Here is a 12433-nt window from a genome sequence, read left to right as displayed (position 1 = left end):
ATCAGACCCACAAAATTCTGTGCCTGCAGTACTAACAGCACTTACAGAATTTCAAAAGATTAATTAATTTAAATAAAAATACACTCTTTCCAGTGAATTCTCAAGCACACAATGTTAGATTGTACACCTTGCCTTTTATCATCACAGATCATTTTAAATAGCTAGGGGTAAACATCACAAGTAAATATAAAGCTCTTCATCAACAAACATTTGTAGTGTGTATGGAAAAAATTAAGCAAGATTTACATAGATGGTCTACCCTTCATCTCACTTTAGCTGGAAGAATTAACATTGTTAAGATGAATATCCTTACTAAGCTTCTCTTTTTATTTCAAAACATTCCAATATACATCAATAGATATTTTTTTAAGAAATTACATTAAACCATAACCTCATTTATCTAGAATTCAAAACATCCACATATCCAAAGGTCAACCCTACAAAGACCTAAGGTGGAAAGTGGCATGGCTCTACCTAACTTTCAATTTTACTACTGGGCAGCAAACATACAAACTATAAAAACATGGACATGAATACAAATAGATGCAATAGAAGTAAAACCCTGCAGTACTTCTTTATATTCCTTGCTTTGCACCCCAACAAATACAAGTTATCGCCAATATACTAACAACCCAATTGTGCTTCACTCACTCAGAATATGGAACCAATGTAGGAAGTACATTGTAACTGTAATTGCCTTTACTTCACTATTGGCACGTATTTGTATCTTGCTCAACTGGGAGAATCCTAACTCACCTCTTTTGTCAGTGGGTAACTGATGTTATATACTGTCTGAAACTGGAAAAAATCAAATTCACACTAAGAGGACCTGTACAAAACTTTTTCAAAACCTGGCAGGATCTAATCAATAACATTTTAGAATAAGCATTTAAATTGAGGAAGTAGGTTCTCTCCCCTCTTTTACTCTATTTATTACTCATTTATTAATTTGTCTTTTCACTTATCTTTACTAGCATAAAGTTTTACACTGCTGGCCTTTCTCAGGGGTGGGGGTTGATTTGTTTTGAACCTTTTTGTTTTGCAAAACTTGAGTTATGTGTATGAAATGTTATTTGATTTTAATAAAATCAATAAAATTAAAAAAAAGATCAAGGAGCAGGAACAGTTGTGAAATTTTTAACCAGAGAGGTTATACCAAAAATTGGCATTTCCAGAGAAATAACTTCAGAAAGCACTGAAATAAATGATGGAGAAGTCAGGAATAAAGCTGCGATTTGGTCCCGTGCATCATCCGCAGTCAGAAGAAATGGTAGATAGAGTTAATGGAACATTGAAAGCTAAACTTAATAAAATTTGTGCTGCAGCAAAAATGAATTGAGTTGGTGCTTTGCTGCTTGCTTTAATAAGCTGCTACATGCATACTAACAAAATAATGCACCTAATACCACATGAAAGGCTTACTAGCCGATCGATGCCTATGCCTGTTTGAAGAGGGCCTCATAAAGGCAATTCGAATTGAGAAGTTACATAAGACAATTAACTCCTATCACCAAGTATAACGTTAACAGAGAACCAGTAGCAGCAGAGGAATCTGAAAATCCTATTAAGCCTGGAGACCAAGTCTATCTGAAGATGTTCCACAGAAAGTGGAACGAAACAAGACATGAAGGTCCCTACACTATTGTGTGAGCTACCCTGACAGCTGTCCAGGTGGAAGGGACCACAACCTGGTATTATTTGAACCTTTGTACCAGGGTGACAAGATCAGAATGTTTGAGTCAGTATGAAGCAAACTCCACATCTGAAGACCAGACAGCCTTTCAGGGGAAGGATGTTTCATTAGAGCATGGGAGCCCAGATCCTGAGGGATCGATATTCAGTTCTGCAAAATCAAGTAGAGCACTGAGACTTAATCCTTTACTTTACAATGAAAAAAGGCATTTCTGAATGAAGTAATAGAGGATACTGCAAGAGATCAACATGTCTGGGGCTCGTTTGAATTATGCTTAGGATATTGGGGAGCATTGTAGGCCAAGGCAAGTATTATAATACGTGCTGCATTTGCGTCTTATTGCCAAAATTGCCATTCACCAAATGACTTTACATATTATTGACCAGCAAGTAATGAAAGCAAACTGCAATCTTATTCTTTGCTTTGACAAAACATTAAGAAAAGATGACAAACTCATTGGTGTATATTGCTGGCATCCTCTTCCCAGGAGGTGACCCTCTACGGTGCACAAAGAAGAATTTTTCATGGATGTTTTTGGTCCTCTTTTTGTGTGTACACAAGTTTTAGAAATCCAATCCCACCTCATGTAACTTCGGAAATTCTCAGATGATTCAACACTTTTTGGGGGGTATTGATAAGGGGGATGAGATAGAGTAAACAAGTCAAGTGGAGGACTTCTTGGCACAAAGAAAATTGACTGCAACTGAACATCAGCAAAACCAAGGAAGTAGTTATTAACTTTCTCTTCCCTAAACAACGGTGGCTGAGAAGGGCAAAACAAATTTACATTTCATGAAACAAATTTATAATCATTAAGACAAATTTACAAAGGAAATTCAAATTAACATTTCAGAAAACAATTTTACAATAGTGAGAACAATTTATAACTCCCGAGACAAATTTACAAGCAGAAAACAATTTTACAAGTGGACCGAAACAAATTTACAAGCGGCAAATCAAACGGAAAGGGTAGGTACAATACACAGGAAGTGCTTGTTGCTGACCTTTTGTATCATTCAAACTGTTTTGTGAGGGAAAAATGAATACAGTTTGTAGTGATTAAGCACTGTCAGGCGACGATGTTTTGTCTATTTTGTGGTATCCATTTTAGCCAGCTGGCTCGCTTTTGTTATTCTTGTGGGAAATGTTTAGACTTTCTAAAAGAGGCTCCCCAGATGAAAGATGTGAAACGTTGTTGTATAGGCTATGCCAATGAAGGCCACTCCTACAATGTAATCGTTGACATGATGTCCTTTTTACATGGTGTAAACATTAGCTTGCGGTGTCTTAAAACTAAATTTATAGAAGCTGGGCTATATCGTAGAAAGGAGTATTCCTCCACAAACGCTGCCATGAATGCCATCAGGTTGGAGCTTCGTGGACCTGGACAACATTTTGGCGATGTGGCAAGTACTTAGGCAAAAGTACAATTTGCGAGTAAAGAGAGATGATGTCATGGTTTTACTCCGGGAGCTAAATCCTCGGGGATGCGAGAGGAGAACACATAGAAGGTTTATAAGAAGGTTTATAAGAAGAACCTACCACTCAATGGGGCCGAATTATATGTGGCATGCTGATGGTTACGACAAACTAAAACCATTCGGATTTGCTATTTCTGGATGCATTGATGGATTTTCACGTAAAGTATTGTGGCTTGTAAGTGGACCAACAAATAACAATCCATCAGTGATCGCTCACAATTTCCTAACTTGTGTGCGACGCCTTGGTGTTGTGCCCATGAGACTGAGGACCAGTTGCGGCAAAAGTAGTGCAGGTAGAAAGCGTTGCATTCAAAAAAATTTTTTTTTGTAAACGTTTGTCTATCATATATCCTCCCTATGGCATTTGCCACTTGATTAACATACAAGGCGGCCAGTCTGAGATCTCTTTTCTTCTAATACAGTTAGCCTTCCAATTTATATCGACTAAAAAAGGGATTTAAAAAAAATGTTTGGGGAGGGTACGGGCTTTATGTGGAATTGGAAGAGGATTTTTTTTTTTCTCACAATGTCCCAATCGAAGTGCATTTGTCTGATCTATCAATCTATCATTGCTCTTCCAAAGAAGGAAAATGTGGAAAGGCACTTTCAAACTGTTCATAAAAACTACGAAACTGGCTTCCTTCAGTGATCTGAGAAAGAAAAAGGAGAGGGAACTAAAATCGCAGTTAACCGGACAGCCGTCATTTTTCACTCGGCTGAATTCAAAAGCAAAGGCAGCATCACCAAAGTATCGTTCCGAGTGAGTCACTTGATCATTAATGACTGCATTAGTCAGCCTTTTCCCACATGAAGATTATTAAATCCAAATACTGTAGTGACCATAAATGTATTGAATTGTTATTGTGCCATAAAGGTTATTCAGTTATGCAAGGTAGGACAACATATATTTTATGTATAACTTATACTCTCTCTCACTCTATATATATAATTTGTAACGTAGGAGATCATTTCGACCTGGTCATTTTAAAAGGAGCTCGCAAGCCGAAAAAGTGTGGGCACCCCTGCGTTACATAGTCAAGCCGCTCAAAAATGATAATAATAATTACTATTTTTATTATTAGGATTAGTACGGTTTTATTTCCTATAAGTACTGCCCTTTTCTCAAAGTCGTTGTCTTCTGAAGTTGTCACATAGTGCCTGCGGTTCTTCAGGTCGTTTGGTGAGCTGCATTATAAATAAATGGACTTCTGTTTGTTAATATCTTGCACAGGAATAATGGAGTTCATGAAAATAGATTTATTTTTATTATAAGTATGGTTTTTGCATCTTTAACTTTAAGAAAAAAAGTGCAAAGAAAAGCACGGTTTGTAATGCATTAAATTTTATAAGTAACTATATAACATGTTTGGTTACTTTTTTTTGCAAGTAATGAGGAATGTGACTAAATTAATTTTAAAAGTAACACACACCAATACTGGTCCCATTTTTTTTCCTTATCTTGATATCATCTCTTGATCTACAAGTGTAAATAAACTGGTATGCCTAAGCAAATGGCAGAATTAATGTGAAGTTTAACCCAGTTATTCAAATAGGTCTCAGTTCTGGATGGAGTTATTTGCAGACCTCAGCGATGCAGGACACTTTAATGGAAGTCGTGAACATCAGTGCTTGCTAAGATTTTGCTTCAAGGATGTCATACAGAAGGACCTGGATGAATGCATGACTCTATGGAACAGTCACCGGATTCGCCCTTCTACAACCGCGTCATGTCCTGGAGGAGTGCCCAATGAACTGTACTACTTACCACACAGGTAATGGATTATCATTTCCCAGTAATTTTTTGTTTTCTTTGTAGCTTTAATGTAAACAAATGTTATTGCTCTGATCCATTTCTCAATCTAGATTTGACTCCAGAGACTGTGGATTTAGGATTGAATGTACAGAACTGGATACTTTCCCTGAATCAAATCAGCCAATGAATTCATGTGGTGACCTGAACATGCAGGAGTACTTGGACTTTGTTATGGAGCACGGTTACCTACAGAAGCCAGAGAACTGGGAGTCTGCATCAGAACTGTACATACATCTTAAAGAAATTGCTCAATTATAATTCTTTGTACTACAGATGTAATAATGTACACATTAATGAAACAGTGTGTCAAGCATGTGAAGAGTAACTTGTGTTGTCCATGAATTTTAATTTTTACTGGAAAAACTTCCACATCTGCCCTAAATTGTAAATAAAATGTGAAATGAAATAAAGTGGAGTAAAAGTAAGACAAAGTATAAAATATTCATTACACTATTTAAGTATCAAAAATAAACGTTTAATTTTAAGTACTCTTGATTTGGCTTTATTACCAGGAAATCTCTCTTTCAGAGCTCAGGCTTGATGAAACAGTCCAAATGTAACATAATATAAACAAGAACACATTAAAACATCTTCAGTTGTAATTTAAATAAACAATAATCAAACATAGTTTCTTCAAAATCTCAAATATAAAAAATGCAGCAGAGTTATATTACAAAATTAAATAATAACAGTGCTAAAGTGTGTCCACCAGTGCAGATGGATGAGAGTTCTCTAGCTGTAGTGATTTATCCACATCTTGTTGACCCAATCACACCTGATTTAAAAACAGCCAAATCCTGGCAAATTCTGAATTCCAAAATCCATATGTGATTTAAACACATTGTATGAATCCAGCAGTGGTAATTTCATTGTGTTTGAACAGGTGTTTGCCATTGGGAATGGTGAATCATCCAGGAACTCAATCCTCGGCAGCGGTTCCAATCCAGACGGGGGAAGTGAAGTTAGCCCAGTTGCAAACATGAAAACATCTTCCACGCAAACAGCAGCCTGACCTTCTGTAAAGAAACAGAATGGTTCATTCACATCTTGGCATATTAAGTATTATTTTTAACTACTTGTAAAATAAATAATTATGCAATCTATTTTGCAAACCTTCACAATCAAGTCAGCCCAGTAGCCTAATGTTTGATCATCTCTGAGTCTCCTATTGCTCCCTGATGGACTGAGGTCAGGTTTGAAAAGTCCCTCAAGTTCAAGGGCAGTGACCTTCTTTTCTGAGTGGCACAGGACAGGGATCATCAAAGAAGGATGCTGCTGCAGTGCAGTCAAAAACTGAAGAGCTGAAAGACCATTTTTAAATCTAAAAAGTACAAAATACATCGTTACACTGCTATAAAGTGCTAATCACATAGTGTATGTGTATGGACAGTATGTTAAAAACATGATTACTCCAGTAATTTTCATCATCTAAGGTAAAATGTGTTTTATTGTATTGAGTCATATTAGAGAAACTTAGTGTTGCTTCTGCATTTTCCCTTTAAACATGAGTCAATGGGGTATGTTCTTAAAGCCGTTCTGAGTTTCTGGTTTTAGATCACTTATTTTAGATGGTTTGAAGGCTCAAACAGCATGCCTGCCCCCATGTACTACTGTTGAAATGAGACAGGAATCAACTAAAACATTTTTGACCCTGACTCATCACCAGAAACCCTTTTTGAAATCATATATGTTGAAAATTATTGGAACTGTCCTTCACTAATAATGCAGTAGTTGTAAGTTGCTTGTTAACAACTGAATTGCAGACTGACATGTTAGCTTTGAACATGGCAATGTAACTTACAAAAATTATAAGACTAGGATATGATGGTACCTGTCAATTACACATGAGTTACGGTCGATAATATACCATCGGAGGTAGTCTGATACAATTGTTCTCTTTTCTTCAAGAGTAGCCACATATCTCAGACAACCAGCTGTCTGTAACATTGCGCTATATTTTAAAGTACATTCTCACAAAGCTTCGACAGAAGCAGCACGGTCAATCTAAAACACAAAAAAAGGGGCACATACAGTATATATAGTTCTCATAAATTTCTGTTCCATTACTTATTTGTTAACACTATATCTTGTACAATCACAGAACAATAAATGCATTACTCTGTGTATGTTATCAAGGAAGTAATGATTTTCTCAAAGCACTGCCTAATAAATAAACCCTTCCCTACTATAGCATTATGCTTTTCCTACCTCTCGCAAAGCTTTCTTCATTTCTTCTTCAGTTACATCATTCACTGTTGCTTTGAATGAAGGCTGGCCTGCAAGATACAGTACAAGATCTTCTGAGAGGAAATGCGGACCTGGGCCTCCATGCACAACTGATACCGCAATCATCTTTCCTACCAAGAAGTACTCATCCTCCCTGAGAGCTATGAATGAAAATCATTCATATTTTAGAATTTTGGGTGATTTACAATTTGAACCACAATTCCAAATTGCATTTAATGTTATTTCTACTGTTCCACACATATTTAGCAACTACTTTTGGAAACATATATTCCATGATGCATTAAAATCAAGACAACCCCTAAGCATGTTGTTGCTAAATACCTCTGGAGCAGTTCAAGTAACAAAGTGTATCAGTGATGTGATATATAATTACAAGTCACACATCTTAACACTATGTAGACATACCATTTGCATTGTAGACTAAGTAATGTTGTCCTGTTGGTCCATCAAAAATTGGTCGGTCTTTAAGATGGTTCATTAGTAGAGTTAGAAACTCTCGTCTTGGACCACCTGTATCAATTCCATCCTCAAAGACACCAGCATCATCAGTAAATCTGACTAGCATATCACAGGTTTCTGAATATGTTGCACGCTTGAAGCCTCGGACTGCTCCATCCCAGACATTTGACCTTGTAATGTTGGACCGGTTAACTCTTCCATGATCAATATGATGCGACAGCTTTGCAATGATATCAGGTAGTGTGATGTTTACCTCCTCTCTAGAATTACACAAGACTGAGTTACATTTGTGAAATGTCAGACAGTACACAGTTTTCTATTTTTTGCACAACACTGATGTGCAGTAAAGAGCTTCTTTCACATATTATCACAGAAGTAATTCAATCTTTTACCATTAAGTGCACAGAGAAAACCTATTGCTATTGTCAATAACTGCCAGCTTACATGATTGCATCTGATAAATTCCCCAAATTTACAGGAACTGGCTCTTCATCCTCTTCTTCAACACATGGTGCATAAAGGTTTGTATATTTACAGTAAAGAAATTACCATTCCTATGTTAAAAGGCAACTCCACCCATTTTACACTAAAACATTCTTCTTAAGTAATTTCCAACCTAAGTAAATCTCTGAAGTATTTTTTGTAAGTTAACCACTCTACAGACATTTTAGAAACAACATGGCAGTTTATTTTTCATCTAATCTAAAAAACGTCTACCAAGGGAATAGTCACATTTTGTCAATTGTTTTTGCTTACCTGTAGTAAGTGGACTTAGTCACATTGTATTCAGGTAGATCCAAAGTATCCTCAGTATCAGATATTACTATCTGAAAAATAAAGTGACATGGGGAACAACACAACATAAAACAAAACTAAAAGAAAAAAATATTATGAGGTAACATTTGGTTCAATACTTACCTATCCAGCTAGAATCATTAATGAATGTCTGGATGCATCTCTGAAACATGTTAAAATTACTACTTTAGTACAACAAGGTATCATGGAGTTAAAAAAGAAATTTAAAATTATGGTAAATTATAATAATCTAGATAATTTTGCTAAATTTCACAATATTCTTACATTATTTACAACTTCATATATTTAGAGCAAAAACTCAACATAAACTCAAGGGTCTGTCCCAAACATGTGATTTGATCACATTACCAGCTTACAGATTACTTACATTTGCAAATTAGTACTTACACTACATCTTCTAGTTTGTGTTTGGGTGAACTTTGGTTACAGTCTTCAAAAACCTGAGGGAAAATACAGCCTATATTATTCTTCTCTTACTACATAAATACTTATCAATGAAATGTTGCCTGCTGAAACATGGCAAGTTGTTAGTATTTCTGACAGATAAACTGGCTGAACAATAATCAAAATGATTCACATGTGTTACACCAAATGCCATTTAAAATGTAAATCCTACTGTTTGTCCAAGTACAATGCAGGAATGTATTTTCAAACTCAATTACAGACGTTACTAAGTAGCTAGCCTCTGTTGAACCAAAATATTGGCAAGCATTATGCACAGAACAGCTCTGGTTAAGATCATTAATACGACCGTTCAGTATATAGCTTTCCTAAATTATTTGTTTCATGTTAACTCACCACAGTGTCAGCCTGATTGAATTCAATTGTGCTCCTACTTGTAACAAAAATTTCTGAATCTGAGTCTGATTCTGAGCTAACATCCACTGCAGTTAAAAGAAACAAAATCAACACATTATTATGCATTATTATGTACAGTATGTCACAACACTGTGAAATATGTAAAAGTGCTAAATCATCAGATCCACTAACCTCTTCTAAATTCTTTTTCAAGGCATATAAAATAAGAGATCCTGCAATATGCCTTTCCTATTTCCTTTTTATATTCTGCCAATATGAATGGCCTTTCTGTCCCAGGCACATTGACCACCTCTGAGCAATCTAGATACAAAAGTATATATGGCCCTTCATCCATGTCCTTGTTAAATGTTCTCATTTTCTGGACAGCTAGTTTCAGCAGATCAGGCGCTGCTACCGAGGGTCTGTAAATAATGGGAGTGTTTTCCCTCTTACAGGTTTTAAATCACTTCCATTTGGCACCATCAATCCTATGTTTATCTAGATAAATAAAAGTAAACAGAATGAGTTTTCTGTAAATTATACATTTGTAAGTTTGTTGCATAGAAAGTTAAACACCAAATGGGTCCACTGATTAAACAATAACTGTCCCTGAAACCATTGTCTTGTATACATGACACAAACAGTTAAGCCACCTAACCTGAAATTGTCTCTGTTCTTGTTTTAGTCGTCTCTTTGACCCACAGCTAAAGGACTGTCTTTCTTTTGATTTGAAGTTTCTGTAGTCCATGAACTGTTTATATGATGGGCACGGTTGTTCTTCTGGAATGAATAGAATTGAATATCAACACATTAAGGACAGAATAATTGTAATCATTTATGAACCATAAAATGTATTGATGTGTATTTAGTTCAACTACTTCCACAATATTGTTTAGTATAATTACTCGTAATATGTGACCTTTAGTTTATGACCACTACAGCTTGTTAAAAGATGAGATGCAAAGGTGTGCTTCTATAAGTTCTTTTAACCAAAATAAAAAAAAACATCATGAATCTCTTTACATTTTCTTCACAATACTCTTAAAACGGCATAAATATACAGTACACTAGGAAAATCCATTCCATTTCCTGTTGTAAAAGCCATTTGTTAGTTACATTATAATTAGTTGATATTAGTATTTTGTTGTTAAAATGTTTGTGTATATATTAGTGCATAGTCAATGGGAGGTTCTATTATAATCCCTACAAGCTAAATTGTAAATGGAATATTCTAATTATTTCTTGTCATTCTGACTACACACTATTTCATTTTATGATCTGCCTTGCAGTTGGTAAGGCATGGAGGGCAAACAGCTTCAAACCGTACTAACATACTAAAATGAAGTCTATGTAAGTTTGCAATAGAAACGTAACAAATATAGAAAGTAACTAATTTTTAACCAGAGAAAGCTAAGACTAATTAGACCGAGAATACACCTTTTTTCTGTTTTTGCCTTTTATTCTGTGTAATAATTTTTTTCTAAAATGTTGTGATTTTTTTCTTTCAAATTTTCAATAAACATTTTTGAAACAAACTTTATTGGACTGAGAAATTTCTTTTTGTACGTGTTTGATCCTACCTTGCCAATTGATGCTCAACCTTTAGAACCGAAAAGACGCAGGTATATCTGTACTTTGAAATGTGCTGGCAATTGCTGAATGTTGAAAATAATACGAGACCAAATCATGTTTTATTTTATTAGGTTACAACCGTTACGAAAGTTAACAGTCCCAGTGTATGTTACGGAAATAATTAAAAAAACATAAATGACTGCATTAAGTACAATACACATATATACTGTATATCCCAACTTGCACAGAAGTTGTTTATTTCAACGGAATTCTGAATGACTCGTACTACGTCAACTGAGCAATAATAATAATAATAATAATAATAAAAGCCTAGGATAGCTGGCTTTAGAAAGCGTTAAGATTTCACTTACCAGTACTTTGATTAACATTTCCAGGTGGTTTAGACGTCGGCTGTGCATCTGGTTCTTCCGTGCGGAGAGCCTCTTTTAGAAAGTCTAAACATGTCCCACAAGAATAACAAAAGCGGGCTAACTGGCTAAAATGGTTTCCACAAAATGGACAAAACATTGTCGCTTGATTTACCGTCACAAACTCTGTTCAATGTTCCCTCGCAAAAAAGTTTGAATGACACAAAAGGTCAGCAACAAGCACTTCCTGTGTATTGTACCTACCCTTTCCGTTTGATTTGCCGCTTGTAAATTTGTTTCGGTCCACTTGTAAAGTTGTATTCTGCTTGTAAATTTGTCTCGGGAGTTGTAAATTGTTCTCATTATTGTAAAATTGTTTTCTGAAATGTTAATTTGAATTTCCTTTGTAAATTTGTCTTAATGGTTATAAATTTGTTTCGTGAAATGTACATTTGTTTTGCCCTTCTCGGCCACCGTACTAAACAGCTTCAATGTTCGATCAGTATAGAGGGAGCGGATGTGGAGGTGGTGCACTGCTACACGTACTTGGAGGTCCACATCATTGACAGGGTTGATTGGTCTACTACAGGCTACAGTAGACTCTTTTTCTGAGACTGCACTCTTTTAATGTGGGTAACGACATCTTTTACACATTCTTCAGATTTTCATATTTACAATTATTTAGAATCTGTCTGTACCATCACATTTAATCAAAGGTTACTAATGAACTCTGTTTTTGAAATTTTCAGATGGAAAGCTTTCAGATGGATGACATGGACTGACCTTTAAAGGTCTGTGTAAACAAGATTAAAACTGGAAACCCGATTCTAGGTAAACTCCAAATGAAAACTGAACCAATGCCAAAGCTCATATTTTTTAATGCTTCATCACCGACCCACCCAAACAAGACTGCTTAAACAGCCAAAGGTGTCACCAGAGTACCAGATAACCGCACAAACAAATCAACTACACTGCCTTAATTTAATAACAATGGATAGGCTGCAGACTGCTGCATTAAAAATTAGGCACTGTTTTAGCCGAAAACATGTGTAATTCCACATGTAGTAGAAGTAGTGCTGTTATATTATATTGAGAGCTATATTGTTTTTGAAAGTATGTTATATTAGTATTTGTATTGCACACTCCGATACCAATGTATAATAACGTGTGACGGATGGCAGCCGGC

At 35.6% G+C, this 12433-nt stretch overlaps 1 pseudogene; it reads right to left on the bottom strand.

Moving 5' to 3' along the window:
* Nucleotides 1–6115: 6115 nt before the first annotated feature.
* On the bottom strand, nucleotides 6116–10097 carry LOC120526582 (annotated as a pseudogene).
* Nucleotides 10098–12433: the final 2336 nt, after the last annotated feature.

The sequence above is a fragment of the Polypterus senegalus genome, chromosome 3, assembly GCF_016835505.1.
Source record: "Polypterus senegalus isolate Bchr_013 chromosome 3, ASM1683550v1, whole genome shotgun sequence".
Classification (NCBI taxonomy): Eukaryota; Metazoa; Chordata; class Cladistia; order Polypteriformes; family Polypteridae; genus Polypterus; species Polypterus senegalus.
Note: the sequence above shows the minus strand (reverse complement) of the source record. Positions and strands in the feature narration are given on the sequence as shown.